The sequence below is a fragment of the Eptatretus burgeri genome, chromosome 5 (genome assembly GCF_056783735.1).
Source record: "Eptatretus burgeri isolate ZD-2024b chromosome 5, Ebu_testis_v1, whole genome shotgun sequence".
Lineage (NCBI taxonomy): Eukaryota > Metazoa > Chordata > Myxini > Myxiniformes > Myxinidae > Eptatretus > Eptatretus burgeri.
Window position 1 is genome coordinate 93,835,074 of NC_140965.1, and position 20,680 is coordinate 93,855,753.

The 20,680-nt window shown below is 43.6% G+C and overlaps 1 long non-coding RNA gene across 1 annotated transcript in view; it reads left to right on the forward strand.

The window, feature by feature from the left end:
* The first annotated feature begins 1,931 nt into the window (after nucleotides 1-1,931).
* The window catches only part of LOC147026974 (uncharacterized), a 92,315-nt gene continuing 73,566 nt past the window's right edge, over nucleotides 1,932-20,680 (forward strand). Inside the window, exons 1-2 of the long non-coding RNA XR_015057947.1 lie at nucleotides 1,932-2,010; nucleotides 2,813-2,941. This is a non-coding gene — a long non-coding RNA (uncharacterized LOC147026974). The remainder of the gene's footprint in view (nucleotides 2,011-2,812; nucleotides 2,942-20,680) is intronic.

Genomic DNA, 20,680 nt, shown 5'->3' on the forward strand with positions numbered 1-20,680 from the left:
AACAGAGACATGAGGAGATCTGTGGAAGGGAAAGGGATGCAGTGGGGAACACAGGGTAAACATGATGGATACGACAGGGACTTTGAGGAAGGTGGGGGTGGGGGGGGGAGAAAATCATTCTCCTATTTTAAGTTTTTTGGGCCTTGAGACAGTCTCAATTTAACATGAGCTTGTATGGGGGGGGGAGGAATCAGTCTCAATTTAATATTAGTTTGTATGGGAGAGGGAGAAAATCATTCTCCTCTTTTGACCTGATGGGCCTCGAGTCAGAAAGGTTTCCCCTATACATTTGTATGGGAGGGGGAGGAGTCAGTTTCCTGTTTTGGGTTTTTCCAGGGTTGATTCAGAGAGTTTTCCCCCTTTTCCCCATTCATTTGCATGGTTGCCTTAGAAACCCCATTTATCCTCTACTGACGCGTATTGCAGTTGGAGTTCTTTTGCCTAATCCTTGTCAGTCCCCTCCACTCCCACAAAAGCATATAAATGCCAGGAAATGTAATCTTAGCTTCATGCAAATCATTGGGATGTTTACATCTCAGTGCTTTGGGCTCTGTGGTACCACGAAATAAATGTTCTCTGATAAAATGTACTTTGTTGTGGACAGTGAATTAATTGTTTCTTACAGTTGAGTAACAGGATTTACACCAGGTCGGTTAATAGTGTTGTAGACCGGGTATCGGCTGCCAGCACGACCGGGAGGTGTGGCGGTAGGATCAACTCTACCGAACACCCGGAATCTAGATCGTACCTTTCGGAAAACTCCGGAAGGTACGGGTCCCTTACCGGACCGTGACTCGTCAATAATTTGACCATGTGGTACAGGGTTATTTGCCAATCTTCAAAATACCTAGAGATCCACGTGGCGAGTTACCGAGTATTCACACCCTCGACGGCCCTTGTACGAGTCGAGCCATAAGCGTGCCCGGCCCGTGCGCAACCCGAGCGGGTGATTGCCGAAGTCCCGTCAGTCCTAATGTACTTTTGCAGCGGCAACAGCCTTTATAATTCACCAACACGCGCCCTGCTAGGCCAATGGAAGAAACACAGCAACGAACTGATACATTTAACAAATGTATTTATTTATAATGGGGGAAGGGGGGGGAGCACGCAAGAAGCAGCGTTATCCAACTATACTTATGCATGTATGTACAGCAAAGCACTTAACAATTTATTACTTAAGGATGGGGCCCCAGAGACACACACACACACACACACACACACACACACACACACACACACACACACACACACACACACACACACACACACACACACACACACACACAGACATGGACCTGTCCACCTCATGTGGTTTGGGTGAGCCGATTCGAACCAGGCCCCAGCGAGAGGCGAGCCAAACTCAGATATCAGCGAGCCGCGATCAGCCTCCAGAGCTCCGCTCAGCGCTCATGCCGACAACCAAACCTCTCCTCTGTATCCCAAACTGTCGAGAAGGCAGGAGGTTTCTCTGCCACTTCTCCAAGTCTTTTTAGTTGAACGTCAAAGCGAGGGCTGATAACTGCACACTTGTTCAACCTGCCCGTCAGATTGACCACAACCTTGCCTGCTCGATGGTCATCAACTATCTCAAACACTCTCTAGTTCACCGACAGAGAGACGCGCTCAACGGACTTGCGGCTCTTGTCGAGGAAGGATCTCTCTGTCCGGTCCGATCGCGCCGCACCCTTATTCACCCCCTCCAGATGTGGGGAGGGGCCGCCTCCTCCCTCCCCGCTTTCCCTCACTGAACGGTTTTGGCGCGCAGAATCGCTCTTTGCCCTGTTATTGGCCAAAACGAGTGGCAAGTCCGTCGATTGGCCCTGGGGTGTGGTGACGTCATGTGGACCGCCTTTCTCACCATCGTGGGGTCTGATTGGCCGAGCGGCGGCCACCTCACTCGTAGCACGCTGATTGGTCGAGGGCTGCCGTGAGGCTCCTCCTTGAACTCCGCCCACGTACGTGCTGACACGCATGCAGACAATGGCGTCGGTGTGAGGAAGTGAGGTGAAGGTGTGTTGTTGTAGTTGTTGTTGATGTAAAAATGAAAGAAAACCCTGACTATCAAAATAACTCACAGCGCATGTACATTTATTCACCCATTAAATGAGGGAGGGGGACCCTAACTAAAAACACATACGTACCGATGTAACTGTTCTATAGGACCTGTATGTTGAGTGCTCATGGCTTCCAGATTTGCAACAACAGGACAATTCAGAATTCCACAACAGTGGTATAGCAGGCAAATTTAAATTTAACTATTCAGGATTTGAATTGGTATTGCTTTTGTAGCCAAACGCTTGTAAAAACATGAGTGGACCACGAGAGCGCTTTGATAACTCGACCCACAGGACTAGTCAAATGATGACAGACACACCAGTCATTGCAAGTGACAACATCACTGTGCTCTTCTGCTTTTGCTGTAGCACCAATGCAGTTGCTGTTTGTTCGGCTCCCATTTGTGTGATTCCAGGTTCCGCTGGATTTCATTTCAAGATAGTATATGCTGTATGTGACCACCCTGACAACTCGTGGCACTTGAATGTTCTTTATCGGCTAATCAAGTGCTCCCCTTCCAAGTCACCATTTTTATTGTTTTCAATACAATTTTTTTATTTCCTTCTACAAGAAGCAGTTTCTATCATACAGAGGCAGTTTCCTGCTTCTGATAACTTTTGAATCACATAATATTGCTAAAATATAAATATAAACTAGAATCACAGTCATTTGTAAGCTAATAAAATCTCCCCCCATTCCCATCCCCCATCCTCCATCCTCCCTACCCTCTCTCCCTTAACTTCCCTCCATTCACCAGTTGGCTTCATCAAGAGGAAGACATGAAAGGTAGAATGAAAACGGTGGAGCAAGACGTGCGTCACCCGAACAACTCTTTTTTTTTTTTCCTCAACTTCAAAACAGTGCTGATTGTCTTATGAAGAGAAAGGTTTGTCTCATATAATATCTACCTCCCCTTACACTTAAGTTTTTTCGATTGTATTCGTTGTCTTTATATGGCTTATATGACTGTAACAAGGATTAATTGATTAGATTTTGATGAAGATTCGGATATTAGGATTTTTAAGTGATTTTCACCATGGAGAGATAGGACAAAAATGATCGATAGTATCCATCCATCCATTGGGACCCTACTCTGTGCAGAGCATTGGTGCTGCTTAAGCAGTCTCCTCGGCTATTGGGCACAACCCTGGATGGGTCGCCACTCCGACGCAGGACACCAGCAAGCTGGTGCAAGCTGGTACTCATTTTGCCGACCTCAGAAGGATGACAGACTGAGTCAACCACACCTGATATTAATTCAACAGTCAAGTGGGATTATTAACTCAGGACCCTAGGATCCCAAGCCCTCCACCCTAACCATTATGCCAACACCAAGCATATCTATAATATGATATTTCAAAAAGTTATTGACTCATTCGGACGAAAATTGGTGGACTGGTTGGGTTTGTGACAAGGATAAATTGCTTCAATTTTGACGAAGATCCAGCTCCGGATATGCAAATTGAAAAAATGTTTTTTGTGATTCTTCACCGTTGAGAGATGGGGCCAAAACCAATATACCAGGTGGACCGGAAGTAATATAGGGCAGTCAGAGAATCTACATTTAATCAGAAAAAGATCCTCCATGGTTGAAATCTTCCACTTTGGGAGATTTTGCAATCAAAATAATTATCAATTTATAACATCAAAAAAAATCAATTAATCAAAATAATAATGATAAATTATAAAATAATAATGAAATTGTCATGACTATTGTTCCGGCAACTGCCCTATTACTTATGGGCCACCGGTATAGCTTGATACATCAAAAAGTTGTGGACGGTTTATGACAAATTTTGTGGATAAGTTGGGGAGATGACAATAACAAGCCGATTAGATTTTGGTTGAGCTCCGGATGCAGATGTTGTCTATCGGTGTGATAAAAACGTAAACTGTTCAGCCTGGTAGAGGTACGCACTCTACCGAGTACAGTTGTAGTTTTGTTTTGCATCATGCCTGCTCTCTTGTCATGTCTCTCTCCCCATACATATTTAGTGCAGAATGTTTGCATTTACCATCAATAATTTCACTGGTCATTGCCACTTGCTGGTGACTTCCTCTGGTTGTCGTGGCAGCATTTTGGAAATTATTCAGAAAATCAGCATACAGTTACCTACTCGTTTTTAAAAGCACTTCAAAAGTGGCAAGCAAATGCTGGCAGGGGTATACAGCTGTGTTAACAACCCCTTTCAAGAGGACATGCTGTCCAGAAAGCCACAGGATAACAGTTTAACATCCTATCTCGTTCCTTTCAGAAATCGAATTTGTATCGGAACACTCACTGGAATCTAAACGAATCTGTTAGTCTTTTAATATAGACACCATGATATATTTATTTGGATGACTTCCAACCGGATAGCTGGTTTCAGAGATGCTCCAAGAATGTATTGGATCCAAGAAAGCCTGGCCAGACTTCTTGTATCTTTATAATTCAGGGTGTGTTCATACTTTTTGTCATTCTCTGCTTTCACCTAGAAGATATTACGATGACATATTACAACTCACACCGACTGTCTCGTCATGCATACGCCTTCTTGGCTCAGGGTATAAATTTTATCCATCCTCCCATCAGTGTTAATTATGCTTTCCCTCAAATAAGGAACTGTTGAACACCTTGCCTAAATCATTAAACTGAAGGAATTTAAGGCATGTTCAAACTTGGTGTGAGTAAATTAATGAACCTTTTCCATTTTCCAACACAGAACGAATAGCAACACTGAAACTAAAAATAAATACAGTATCTAAAACACAACTTTTGAGGCAGTATGGAGGATTTCAGCCAGATCCCTCTTATTTTTATACACTGTGGAATGTTTATAGTTTCTCATTTGAAGACAGATGAACCAGTAGTTTCAAAGTCTCCTAAAAAATGTTTTTTTTTGTATTCGAAGTCGAGGCACATGGAAGAGCTGCAACACGTCATGGACCAGAACATAACGGAACAGCAGCAACAGAGCGAAAAGGGGGAATCACACCAACAGCGAGATAGAGGGGTATAACAGAGGGATGCATGGAAAAAAATGGGCATGGGGAAAAATGAGATCAAGGGGGGTGTGCATTGGGGGGGGGGTGGGACACAAGGGAAAAAACTGGAGGTGAACAAGCTGGATAAAAGCTGAAACACAAGAAGAAGACAAAAGCTCTGGAAGACAGAGGCCACTGACCTATCTGCAATGCGAGACAATAGTAATAGGGTTAGAATCGGCTTCATCGTGTGATATTCCAATGTTTTTGAGGGCAATGATTTCCACATCATCAATAAGTGCAATGTTTGAGGCAGGAACGCCAGCACAAAAAGGGAGAGCAGTACTCTCGTGAGCTGCAGATGAAGACCTTATTCGGTGAAAAAAGTTCAGCTACGCCAAGGAAAAACCTTCCATGACAGAGGACGAACAGTTGGTGGCTGGCTTTGGAGGCTAACTTGGATAAATGGATTGCCCAAGAAAAATTGTGGCTGATGGTGAGGATCAAATGTTTTGTTTTTCAAGTGGACTATTAAGTAAGTCGAGGGAAGCATTCTCCAGATGGTCCTTTTGGTATACGTTGGCATGCAATATGTCCAGGGTGTTCCAAAAAGACCCAGAAAACTTTGGTTGTTAACATATTTAGAAGCACAAACAATACAATGATACCCTTTGGTGTATATGATGCAGAAACTCATCAAGTTTTGTTCACACCATCATTACACTTCAATGTGAGCTTTGCTTGCCGCACGCAGGACATAAAGGCGGTACCCGAGTTCTTTACACAAGTTATCGCCATGTTCAGCTCAGCATGTTTGCATCCATCAGTGTTCATGCAGCTGTGATCCGAGAACAAAGATCCTGCAGGTTTGTCACCTTGGTGTTGCAGACAACATATTTGACAACCCCCCACAGAAAAAGTAATCAAGGGGGGTTATGACTGGTGATCATGGAGGCCAGACCGTTGGTCCATCTCGGCCAATCCAGTGACCTGGAAATTTTTCATTCAGGACGGCTCGAATGACTAAGGCCCAATGAGGAGGAGCACCTTCCTGTTAAAAAATGATATCGTGTCGCAGGTCTTCAATCTGTGGGAAGGCAAACCCTTCCAAGATGCTCATGTAACTTTCCGAAGTTGCTGTATCCTCTGCAAAGAAAAATGAACCCAGGAAGTGGTCATGGAGAAGGCCACACCACACATTGACCTTTGGACTGTTCGGACTTTGAAAACAGACTGTGTTCAATGACCACATGGGGTTTTTCAGAGCCCCAGATCCTCAGAATGTGCTGGTTGACTTTCGCCGACACATGAAAGCAGCTTTACTACAACTCTTAATAATATGTCTGCAAGAACTAGCCTATCCCTAAATGGGACATACTTCCAAGTCTGAATCCAACAAGTCTTCTCATTACTCTGATGTGATATTGTTGAAAAATGTGTTTTCCATTACTGTTGCAAGGTCTAAATTGTAATTGCTACACTTTCCTCGGTTGTCCATGGTGTTGCCCTGCAGAAAACTCTCGAACATACTGCATCGTTAAAAACACCTTATTCTTCCCCATAAGTCAAGCTGCAATTGCCATGTTTTTCTTACTTCGTTAGAAATAAGGATATATCTTCAAGTAAGAACAATCCATCCACCTCCTCTTACTTGTGTGAATTGGATGACTCTGGTTGGTGATGAAATGACAACAAATTACTTTCCTCACTCCTCGTTTGCCAAAGGATAGACTGGAAATGGGATCCAACCAGTTGCGTCAAAGTCGTTGTGTATTTAAGAGAACATCTGAGGGTGTATCAATCAAAATATTTCACTGTATGCTTTCACCTTGATGTTTCATTTTGAATGTATATTTACATAATCACTTTATTACTCTTTTTCTTGGCTTTCAAATTGTATAGCTTTGAAAACGGACATTTTTTTAGGTCAGTTGCACCAAAGAGGGTATCATTTCACTTTCAATCTGGATCGAGCGAAGAACTGTCATCCTGATTCTTTCTCAGGTAGGGTGTTTCATCAATGTGTGTGCCGTCCCTTGGATGGACGTTCAACTAGACGTCACATCTGCCGGTATTCGTTGGTGGACGTTAAATATCCCATGGTGTCCTTCACCAAGAGTAGGCGAGCTATCATCGGCACCTTGGCCAAATTCCTGCACTAACTACTGCTGGGAGTGGGATAGCAAATCGCCCAGCATGACCTTGGCCAATAAACTGCTTTGGTAGAACGATTGCTTTCTGACACAGAGTATAGTACATCTGTCATTTCACTTTCAATCTTTGAGAAAAAGCTTACACCTTCAGGAACACCTCTTGCCTCAGATGTCACATCTGGTGCAATCCTACTTGCGATAACAATGGGGATCATTTTGTGTGTCACAATTTGGATGTTGAAGTAAAGCATGTACTTTCAAAACGAAGTATTTTTGTTGTAAAGAGCATCTGGTCAATCAGATTGAAAAATGTTCTTGAGCCAAGGGAAAGAATTTTCATTGTCGAAGATTCTTCTAAAACTCATTTTTCATATTCTTCCCTAGTGCTCCGAAGGTCGAGAAATAGGGGGAAGAATATTTTTGCTCCGCTTTCATTGAATAACTCATGTGAGAGCTGAGAATGTTTAATGTGTAAATTGTTTCAAAAAGAAACACCAATGGGTTTGTGGATACATTCAAAACAAATACATGTTTTGCAAAGTTCTTTGGAAAAGTCCTCCGTCGTGCAAAGTCCTTCCTCGGCCCACCTGAGCTCCTGACCACCTACAAAGCTTTCGTCCACAGCCTGAAGGAGTACTGCTCTCCCCTCTGGGCTGGTGCTCCTGCCTCCCACCTTTCTTGGCTTCAAGCTGTGAAAACCAAGGCATTTCGGATCATTGGCATCTCCTGCGATGGGGCTGAATCTTTGGGCCTATCACTCTCTCACCGCGGGCAGGTCGGTGGTCTTTCTGTCTTCTACCATCTCCTTTCCGGTCTCGCCCCCCCTGCTCTGTCTGTGATCCCCCCTCCCATATTTCCACAGGGCGCTGAGGCTCCACCAGCAAACCCTCCTGGTTAAACTACCAAAATCACGAATCACTGCTCACCTTCATTCTTTCATTCCTCTGTTTCCCCGAGTTTGGAATAAACTCCCACACTCTCTTCAATCCCATTCTTCCCTCCAGACATTCAAAACAGCTGTTCACCACCACCTCTTGTCATCCCCCATCCAAATCCTCGATCTTTTCTACCCCCGTTACTCCACCCCAAACCCATCTCTTTCAAATTCCCTTCTTTCCTTCCTGAAAGTCCCTGTAATGTCCATCTTGTATTCCCCATGTTCCCCACCCCATCCCTCTCCCTTCCACCAATCTCCTAATGTCTCTGTTCCCCACTGTTTTGTCCTTCCCTCTGCCGCCCCTCTTGTCTCATGCCCGCCTTGCTGTGCATTGTGTGTTAGCTCTCATACGAGCCTCGACAAGGTATACAAAAAAAAATACATGTTGTGTAAATGTTGATACTACAAATGTTAACAGCTTTAAGGGAGCTATATTTGTAGTGTGCGGGTTTAAACTCCCTCCCCGCCCCCCAACTCTGTTTTTCCCTCTGCTGTGCATATGTAATAGATGCCTCCAAAAGTGTTATTATTCTCCAACGTGTCTTCAACACTAAAACGGTTAAACAATATAAAAATAGGACCACCTGTCCTGAAGCTCACCTGGATCAGAAGCAACAGTCACTCAAACACCCCCGCAGACCACCTTAGACCCTGAATTTTTTAATGCTGTGAACAAACTTTGGTATATCACGGGTGATGAAGGTTGTTGTCAAGTTTCATTGAAATTATGTGTGTAGTTCGGAGAAGAGAGCAAATACCTATTTTGGGGGGGGGGTTAACGCCCCCCCCCCATAGACTCCCTTCATGAGCACAGATTTTGATGCAGTCAATGAACTTTGGTACATCATTGGTGATGATGGTTGTGGTCGTATCATCAAAATTGTGTGTCGCTTCCGAGAAGAGCAAATACCTGTCTTGAGGTGGTCAAGCTCCCCCCCCCCGTAGGCCCCTCAAATGAGCACAGATTTTGATTCAGTCAATACCCCTTCGTTAGGCATCAGATGTGAAGCTTGTGGCCAAGTTTCATCAAAATTGTGTGGTTGTTCCAAGCGATAAAGACTGAAGTGTTTACGGACTGACCGACTCACGGACTCACTGACTCACTTACCTACAGACATTTCTCGATTGCATAAGTTCACCTGACTAAAGTCCAAGTGAGCTAAAAACAGTGTCTTCCCTCTCCTCCCCCACCCTACCCACATACTCCCCCTCCCCCACCCTACCCACATACCCCCTCCCCCACCCGCACCACCGACATACCCCCCTCCCCCACCCTACCCACATACCCCCTCCCCCACCGGCACCACCCACAGGCCACCCCACCTTGTATAATGTCAAGGGCCTTTCATGAACAACAAAGCAGCCACATAAAGATCGTTCACAATGCAGTGAGATATTAAAATTATAAGCAACAGCAATATTTTCCCCAAATAATAAGCAACAAAGAAGTAATAACCCTACATTAAATTACATCAATAACTTTCCCTAATAATAAACAATACAGTAATACAGTAATAATATTTCTCTACACCTGCTAAGGAGGTTAACTGCTGCAACAATAAAGATGAAAACGGAAAATATCTTGCTGGTTCGAGATTAAAAAAAAAATAAACGACCGTTCCATCTCCTACATGTTGTTGTTTGTCCTTCGATTTTGAAGATATGGTTCAGTTTTCTGAATGTGGAGCCATGCGAGCTGCAAGATCCCGACGTAGCCACTTCACGATGGTGGGATATTCAGGGTCTCCATAGTCCTGGACGGACAGTCTTATCTTGTGAACACAATCGTTCGTTGGTTCCTCCATCTATGCTTTCTAATTGTGTACTCCGCAGACAAGCGCGTCGCCATGCATTCCCATCATTTGCTAGATTCGAAGTCAGAGTAAGACATGTCAACTTTTTGTAAATATTTTATCTTCTTCAGCAGAAGAAGAATATTTTTTACATTTAAACGTATCTTCAAAGTTTAAACCGTTCCCAAAGTGAGCTCAAATGATTATATATATATATATATATATATATATATATATATATATATATATATATATATATATATATATATATATATATATATATATATATATATATATATATATATATATATATTTATATATATATATATATATATATTTTATCATATCATGTAATTTTTATCAGAGGTACACTTCAATTGTGAAAGACGGAATCTAAAACAAAAATCCTGAAAATGACATTGTATGATTTTTAAATAATTAATTTGCATTTTATTGCATGAAATAAGTATTTGATCACCGACCAACCAGTAAGAATTCCGGCTCTCACAGACCTGTTAGTTTTGTCTTTGAGAAGCTCTCCCATTCTCCACTCATTACCTGTATTAACTGCACCTGTTTGAACTCGTTATCTGCATCAAAGACAGCTGTCCACACTCAATCAATCAGACTCCAACCTCTCCACAAGGGGAAAGACCAGACAGCTGTCTAAGGACATCAGGGACAAAATTGTCGACTTGCACAAGGCTGGGATGGGCTACAGGACAATAGGCAAGCAGCTTGGTGAGAAGGCAACAACTGTTGGCGCAATTATTAGAAAATTGAAGAAGTTCAAGTTAACAGTCAATCTCCCTCGGTCTGGGGCTCCATGCAAGATCTCACCTAGTGGAGCCTCAATGGTCACGAGAAAGGTGAGGGATCAGCCCAGAACTACACAGCAGGACCTGGTCAATGACCTGAAGAGAGCTGGGACCACAGTATCAAAGAAAACCAAAAGTAACACACTACGCCGTCATGGATTAAAATCCTGCAGCACACGCAAGGTCCCTCTGCTCAAGCCATCGCATGTCCAGGCCCGTCTGAAGTTTGCCAATGACCATCTGGATGATCCAGAGGAGGAATGGGAGAAGGTCATGTGGTCTGATGAGACCAAAATAGAGCTTTTTGGTTTAGACTCCACTCGCCGTGTTTGGAGGAAGAAGAAGGATGAGTACAATCCCAAGAACACCATCCCAACCGTGAAGCGTGGAGGTGGAAACATCATTCTTTGGGGATGCTTTTCTGCAAAGGGGACAGGACGACTGCATAGTATTGAGGGCAGGATGGATGGGGCCATGTATCGCAAGATCTTGGCCAACAACCTCCTTCCCTCAACAAGAGCATTGAAGATGGGGCGTGGCTGGGTCTTCCAACATGACAACGACCCGAAACACACAGCCAGGGCAACTAAGGAGTGGCTCCGTAAGAAGCATCTCAAGGTCCTGGAGTGGTCTAGCCAGTCTCCAGACCTGAACCCAATAGAAAATCTTTGGAGGGAGCTGAAAGTCTGTGTTTCCCAGCAACAGCCCCGAAACCTGAAGGATCTGGAGAAGATCTGTATGGAGGAGTGGGCCAAAATCCCTGCTGCAGTCTGTGCAAACCTGGTTAAGAACTACAGGAAACGTCTGATCTCTGTAATTGCAAACAAAGGTTTCTGTACCAAATATTAAGTTCTGTTTTTCTGATGTATCAAATACTTATTTCATGCAATAAAATGCAAATTAATTATTTAAAAATCATACATTGTGATTTTCAGGATTTTTGTTTTGGATTCCGTCTTTCACAGTTGAAGTGTACCTATGATAAAAATTATAGACCTCTATGTGCTTTGTAAGTGGGAAAACCTGCAAAATCGGCAGTGTATCAAATACTTGTTCTCCCCATTGTATATATATATATATATACATATATATATACATATATATATATATATATATATATATATATATATATATATATATATATATATATATATATATATATATATATATATATATATATATATGTATGTATATATATATGTATATATGTATGTATATATATATATATATATATATATATATATATATATATATATATATATATATATATATATATATATGTATATATGTATGTATATATATATATATATATATATGTATATATATATATATATATATATATGTATATATGTATGTATATATATATATATATATATATGTATATATGTATGTATATATATATATGTATATATATATATATATATATATGTATATATATATATATATATATGTATGTATATATATATGTATATATATATATGTATGTATATATATATATATGTATGTATATATATATATGTATATATGTATATATGTATGTATATATATATATATGTATGTATATATATATATATATATATATATATATATGTATATATGTATATATGTATGTATATATATATATATATATATATATGTATATATATATGTATATATATATATATATATATATATATATATATATATATATATATATATATATATATATATGTATATATGTATATATATATGTATATATATATATATATATATATATATATGTATATATATATATATGTATATATGTATGTATATATATATATATATATATATATATATATATATATATATATACATATATATATATATATGCATATACATATATATATATACATATACATATATATATATATATATATATATATATATATATATATATATGTATATATATATATATATATATATATATATATATATATATATATATATATATATATATATATATATATATATATATATATATATATATATATATATATGTATATATATATATATATATATATATATATATATATATATATATGTATATATATATATATATATATATATATATATATATATATATGTATATGTATATATATATATATATATATATATGTATATATATATATATATATATATATATATATATATATATATATGTATATATATATATATATATATATGTATATATATATATATATGTATGTATATATATATATATATATATATATATATATATATATATATATATATATATATATATATATATATGTATATATATATATATATATATATATATATATATATATATATATATATATATATATATATATATATATATATATATATATATATATATATATATATATATATATATATATATATATATATATATATATATATATATATATATATATATATATATATATATATATATATATATATATATATATATATATATATATATATATATATATATTGTTGTGGTTGACGAAATTCGCAAACCACCATTCAGGTCCGTTAGGTGAGATATCTCTGTAAGTATATGTGTAGTTAGGCCCAAACCCGTTGTTTCGAGGGAATAAATGTCATTCATTCGGGCTGCGACCCTTATAGATAGCCGTTTTTCTTTTACTATCTTTATTTTGGACCAGCCGCCATTACTACCACCACAACCACCACCAACCACGTCTCAACAGCCATCACACAACAACCACCAACCGCAACGCCGCTTCACAACAACAGCCACGACCCTTGCCATCACATCTCGCTCTCGCAACCATCGCATCACCGCTATTCCCGCGCCGCTTGTGGGCGCCGATCCTGGACTCGTGCAGGGCGCGCACCGAGCAACGGGTGCAAAAACACCAGCCTTTCCGAAGAAATCGGATCAAAAACGATTCACGCCCACTTCTGTTCCGTCCTATCAGTGAGCATGGGGCGATTTGGCCCCGCCTCCAGGTGCGTCGGAGTATAATCGCTATATGCAGATTCGCGGATCAAAAAGTATTCACGCCCACTTTTCCTCTGTCCAATGGGGAGCCAGCCAGAGGTAAAGGGTCGAAGGTGAAGGAGCGAAGCCACGGGGGCTATAAAGGGCCGCGTTCGCTCGCCAAAAAGGCAGTTGAGTTGGGAAGAGTCGGAGTAGTTGAGTCAGTCAAGGAGAGTTGAGAAGAGAAGAGTCAGAGAAAGCAGTTGGACGGAGCTGAGAAGAGTGGGAGAGTTGGAGAGGTGGCGGCGGCGAAGGCGAAGGCAGTCGAGAGGGCGCTCGTGTCAGAGTCGGGGAGCTGCGGAGAGGGGAGGCCGGTAACGCGACCGAGGTCGCTGTGGAGACGCTCGTCGCGGGACCCGAGCCAGCGAGATATCCTCATTCCCCCGAGCATCAACAACCCCCTCCTGTTTCCCCCCGCGCTGAGATAGTGTGAGAAGGGGGCCCCGTTCCCACCCCATTCCAGACACTGTCCGCGAGGCCCGTGGAGTCGGGGCGCCACCGCCATTTTGCGGCTCATCACCAGACGGGTAGGCTCGACGCGGTCTCGGCCCCAGGCCCGTCTGCCCCCTCATAGTGGAGGGTGGTCCCTTTTTCTTTTGCTTTGAGTATATGTGTTGTCGGCGCCGTCTGTGAAGTAAAACTGTATAAGTGTTGCCGTGTGCTCGGTAGTCGGTAGTAGATCTGCATTGTTGCATTTGCTTTTTGTGGAGAATTGTGTGTTTCTTCTATTTTTACATTTGCTTTTGGTGTATAATTGTATATGTGTGCTTTCCGTTTGCGCGGAATAAATGTGCTTTATGTTGAACTGTTTCTCCCGTTTCGCTTCGTCTTTTCTTTTATTGAATCTCCATCTTACTTCACGTAAAGGGTTGGTCGTGGGCTAAAACGCCCGATAATTAATCGAACCGTCGAGGTTGACGATAACACCGCTCGGTTATCCCGATAGTACGGAACGGGTCGCTTAACGTGGCCCGTGTCCGAAGTCGACCTGCGGCGAGGTGCGATCGCCCGGTCTACCCTCCGTGTGGGTACTTAGGTAGGTCGAATTTGGCGAGCAACCCTATCCCACGCGGGGGGCCGATTGGCACGATCGTGGTGAGGCCGAAAGGCCCACCCGTGACTAGTTCCCGGCGTTAGTCCGATAGGGTCACGACGGGATTGTCCGTCCGGTGGGCGACGTGCCGCGATTCGAGTTACGTGGCCGTCCGCACGCCGGCGGGCGCGAAATTATGATAAGCTACAGAATAAATTCGAGTTTCAGGACGTTTCATCAATTTTTCACAAAGTTTGCCCTTTTTCGCCTTAGAAAATATCACATCGGTAGGGGACATGTATTGCAAAGCAATTCTCACTCTTATTTTCTCTCTATCCTTCATTATCTTAAACATTTCTATCAGATCCTCTCGTAATCATCTGTTTTGTAACAAATAAAATCACAATATTTCTCACAATAAAGCAATTTCTTTCGCAGTCTTGCATCTGGCAACGTTATGATACCCATGTTAGTTGAGCTCTTGGTCTCCTACATCCTCTCCTTCGGTAACATCAGCTCGTAATAAACGTTCTGCAGTCCCTGCTGCGAGTAAAGGGCTTTTCACAAAGCGAGAGTGTGCCTTCAACTTGCTCCCTTGAATTATGACTTTAATTATTCATTTAATGGCTTCGATTTAGCAGCGTCGAGTGTATTTTTTGTGCAAACAAAATCGAGCTGGGTGGGAGTGCAGTAATGAACACCACAAAAATTTGTTTGTAATGCGAGATGAGCCTTCACACCACTCAGCACATTCCAGGTTTGCAAATGGTGCCCAATGAGCTCAGCTTTTCCTTGAGCCACTTTAAACAGCCCAGCAGGTTGCAGTGAAGGATATTTGCCCCCCAGCTATTTTAATCTTGTTTGACAGTTCTCGGAGATGTCATCGTGACGAATAGTTTAACCTTTTTTTATGGAGGAATAACAAGACCGGGTATGACAGAATTGACGATGCTGATCTCATAGAAGGTGCAATGTTACACGTTCCTGTCACCTTGCCAAACACCTTAAACCTTCAAGAGGTTTCACGAGCTCAGTAACAAATGTGCATATTTCTTTCCTCAAGTTAAACAGTTTTAGGTATTTCTGAATCCAGTTGGAAGATAAACGAGGTACAATTTTTTTGGGACACCACCAACAACTACAACTCCGTTTTAGACCAACAAGGAATGGGGGAGCGTGGCATTCCACTAAATAGACGGGTAATGACGTTCCAGTGTGTACCTTGAAGAACAAGAGTGTACGAGACTCAGTTCAGTCATATGGATAGCCCAAGCGCTCTGCTCAATCATGGCATATATATATATATATATATATATATATATATATATATATATATATATATATATATATGTATATATATGGTTCCTCAATCTATGAGTACCAGCTCTATATATACTATATATTGTAACGAATTTGGGAATTCGATTGCACACAACATACAGGTTCTTTAGTCAACTATGTCGATAAGTGCTTGTTCCCAAGATAGCTCACCTTTCATTGCTTAAATGTACAGAAATCGATTTAATAGTTAGGGAACGAACAATGGAGACATCCCTCCCCCCTCTTCTGCGAAGAGGAAGAAGAATCCTGCCGTCCCGTGACTCATGACTCAACAACTCCCTCCCACCCGTGGTTGAGTGGAGTGGGGGGGATGGATCACGAGGGCATGAGTCATGCCGGGCGTGGAGGAGTGGGGGGCAGAGAAGGATAAGGACGAGATCCTTTCTTTGTTCTTAGTTAGTAAGCTTTTTGCTTCGGCAGAGAGTAGCCGTTCAGGAGACCGTCGGGTCTTGCTTGACTTGCGTTAGGGTGGAGGCCTTCGGAAGCTTTTTGCTTCGGCTGGCTCAGTGAGCTTCGGCTGGGGCCTGACTCGGGAGGAGGCTTTTTGGAGGCTCTTTGCTTTGATGGTTCCGTGAGCTTCAGCTTCTGCTTGGCTCGGGAGAGCTTTTTGCTTCAAGCTGCCCTGTTTGGAAGGAAGTTAAGCCGGTCGCTCGGCTCGAGTTGTGAGTGGTGGCTTCTTCTTCTCAGTTCGTGGAGCTCTTTGTTCTCCATTTTGGTTCCCGGCTTGGTGCGACTCATCAACCTCTTCGTGGAGGTGGTTCCTCGGGGAAGCGACGCATCGACGGGAAGGTTCGGCGCCTCGTCTCACCAGCACGTGTTGAGAAGCGCGGGAGGATTCGCGGGAGCTCGGGAAGGATCGCGGCTCGGTGATTGGATCCTGCTCGCTCTCGCTGGAGCCCGGGTCCGAACAACTTGAAGACCACACGAGGTGGAGAGGTTCGAGATAGGCTCTGGGTTTCAGATCACCTGTCCTCCGAGCTGGAGCTCGTTATTAAAGGCATCTGCCACCATTTCTTGGGTGTGTGTGTGCGTACGTGTGTCCGTGGGCCCATCTAATAAGTAGGAACTGCTGTTAAATGCAAGTGACTGTACATCATAAGTAGACGGTTGTAGTTCTTTTGTCGTGCTTTTGTTGCTTGTTTAGGTGCATACGTGTTTTGCCTTGTTTAATTGCATACGTGCTTTATTATAATAAATGTCCTTGTGTGAATGTAAACCTGTTCGTTGCGTCCATCCCCTCATTAAACTGCCCCATCTTGCACTCGGAATATAGTTAGTTTTTAAATAACCGATAAATAGAATCAGGTCCGGCGAGGTCTGGCAATAATACCCGCTCGGTTATCCCAAAACGGAATGGACCGCTTAAGCGGTTCATGTCCAAGCAGGCCTTTGCTGAGGTACGGTCCCTCAGTAGGTTACCCACGCATTTACTTATGTATATCGCTATTCGGCGATTGACCCTATTTCGTGCGGGTACTTAGGTATATCGATATTCAGCGATTGACCCTATTTCGCGCGGGAAGAATACGGACTGGGCCGTGGTGGGATTAAAAACCCACCCGTGACTGGTTTCTGGCATTGTTCCAGAAAGTCACGACTGGATTGTCCGTTCGGTGGGCGAAGCGACCACTATTGGTTATACGCGGTCGTTCGCACGCCGGGCGGGTGCACATTCTACAACACTGGTGTCGAGGAGCGGGAAAACAAACTCTCCCGCCTCCAACAAAATTAACGGAACCCGATCAAGGGTGTGCGAGGCGACCCTCCGGTTCCATTAAAAAAAACGAGCTTTTAAATTATTTCCGTTAAGCAAGATGGCGGTTCAAGGTGAATGGGAGCAGGGGTAATAAATTTAGAAATGTTAGAAATCATGGCTCAGGGCGAAATGACCGTGCAGAGCATGCCTATTATGCAGGTTGAACACCCCCCACAAACAAATGCAGAGTCCCCAATGGGCGCAGTGGCAGGGGCCGCGGTGTATGACACCCCCCCCCAACCCTCCTCCGTCAAATTCCCTCCCCAGTGCCCGGCGGATCCACGCCTGAGGGCGAAGCGATTTCCGCAGACCCACTTAACATGGGCCAGGTAAACATGATTTTACAAGCGACAAGCGGAATGGAAAACAAAATGAATGCGAATATGCAACAAATGGGAAACGAAATAAAAGGAATAAACAGCAACATGGATAAAAAAACGCAACAACTGCGGGGTGAAATGCGGCGCGTGGGGCGATGCCTGCAGGCGGGCATAATGGCGGCGCCACGTGCTGGAGCGAGCGAGCTGAGGGGGAGTGTGGACTGTGTCCGCCCCGCGGTGGAGGACAAAATAATACGGGAGACATGTTGGACGAGACTCGTAATGGCAGAGAGAGTGACGGTGACGGAGAGGGAAAAATTAAAAGGGGAGACCGAAACGTGTAAGACGAGACACGAGGTGACGACGGCAGAAATAATAGTGGAGACGAAGGAAACTAACAAGGTGACGGAAACGCAAATAGTCACAGAAACAGAGACACCGGAGATAGAGGATGAATTGGACGGGGTGCAAGAAACTAAAAACGAACACACACACACAGTGGCAGTGGAGGACAATGGGGGTGAGCTGGTGGAATGTGTTGGGACCCGATGCAAGCAGCAGGATGGCCTCCTTCAGGAACGAGGGGAGGGACTGTGCCCGCTTGGGCGGATCGCGACCAGGTGAGTCTGGTCGAGCTTTGCGAGTTTGAGGGGGCGAGTGCTGTGAACGGGTGCACTTGGAGCTTGGGGGTTATGGAAACTCCGGGACCCCTTGTGGTGGTGCTAATTCCCAGCGTGGTTGTTCCAGTGTATGTGGTGTCGAAATGTGTGTTGGCGAATGTGCTGAAATGCGTGCTTTCCAGCATGCATGGTGTGTGGATAAAGCACCGTGTGTGGATGAGGCACCGTGTGTGGATGAAGCACAGCGTGTGGATGAAGCACAGCGTGTGGATGAAACACCGCGTGTGGATGAAACACCGCATGTAGATGAAATACCGCGTGTGGATGAGGCACCGCGTGTGGATGAAACACCGCGTGTGGATGAAACACCGCGTGTGGATGAAACACCGAGTGTGGATGAAGCACCGCGTGTGGATGAAGCACCGCGTGTGGATGAAACACCGCGTGTGGATGAAACACCGCATGTGGATGAAACACCGCGTGTGTATGAAGCACCACGTGTGGATGAAACACCATGTGTGGATGAAACACCAAGTGTGGATGAAGGACGGAATGTGGATGAAACACCGCGTGTGACAGGAACCGCGTGTGTGAGTAGTATAGTGTGTGTGAGTGAAAGGTGATGTGTGAGAGAGACCGCGTGTGTGAGGTGGCGGTATGAGAGGGAGATGGCGGTTAGCATGCGGGAGACCGCAACCGCATGTCCTAGTGTAATGGTGAGGTGTGTGAGCGTCGTGGCACGCAGGAGTGTGTGCGTTGAATGGCGATGACAACTACGACAGATGAGGGACAAAAGCCGAGTCGCGGCCGTAGCTGCATTGGGGACCGTGCCGGGTTTGCACGGCAGCACGCGCGGGGTCCGTGCCATGCAACGCACAAGGCCGCCACGTGCGCGCCTGCGGGAGTGAAACCCGGTCCGTAAACGCACGCGGTGGATTAGCCGATCCCGAGGACAGACAGAAGGTAGGCTGGATAATGGATTTGGACCAGATGGGTTCTCTAGGTGAGCATGTGTGTGAAGCTCCGACGAGCAGAGAACACGTGTTCGCATGGGGAACCCCTCGAAACGCGAGGCTTGTTTTTGATGCGCAGGGTGACGTCGTGGCTGCAGGGTTGGAATCCGGCAGAAGGGAAATCCCTGCCGGATGGTACCGTCCGAGGAGGGACGAGATGCGCGAACAGCTGCCATGACGTCACAGGGAAAGGAGCGCAGGTTGCGAGTTGCCGCGCTGGTGCACGCATGAAAAAAAAGTAATCCTCGCTTCGGGTGAACAGGATTTCCTGGGCAAGGGGTGGAAGACCCCCCTGTCAGGGGGCACAGGAAGTACTAGTTAGGGGGATTGGTTTGCGATAATTAGACCGGCTTCATGGGGACATGGGTTGGTTGTTCCTCATGGAGCCTGTGGAATGGATTAGTTAGAGGGATTTCAGTACAGATTTAGGAAATGGGAATTTTTGGGATTTTTAGAGACATGAACAGACATGGAAATGTGAAGAGGGGACGTAGCTTAGCTACGTAGAGTAAATGGAACGTGCATTGATGTAAGGGATGACGAGGGAGCACGAGTTAGTTAGGGGATTTAATTCGGAAGAATGGCAGTGTCGAGTGTTGGTGTGAGTTGCGAAATGGAAAGTGTGTGAGGAATTAGTGTGGGACAGCGGGCCCAAGTGTGTGAGTGGAGCGAATGTAGTATGCATGGTGCGATGACTGGTTGGGAGGAGGAGTGCTTCCCACCCAAGTGACCCCAGGGTCAGTTTAATGTTAGCTAGTGGGTTATTCAAATTTACTAACAGGAGGTCGTTTTGTTGTTGGTGTCGAGAGAAGGCACGAAACCCGTTTGGAGGGGTGCAGGAGTTCATGGACCGGCTAGGAGCGT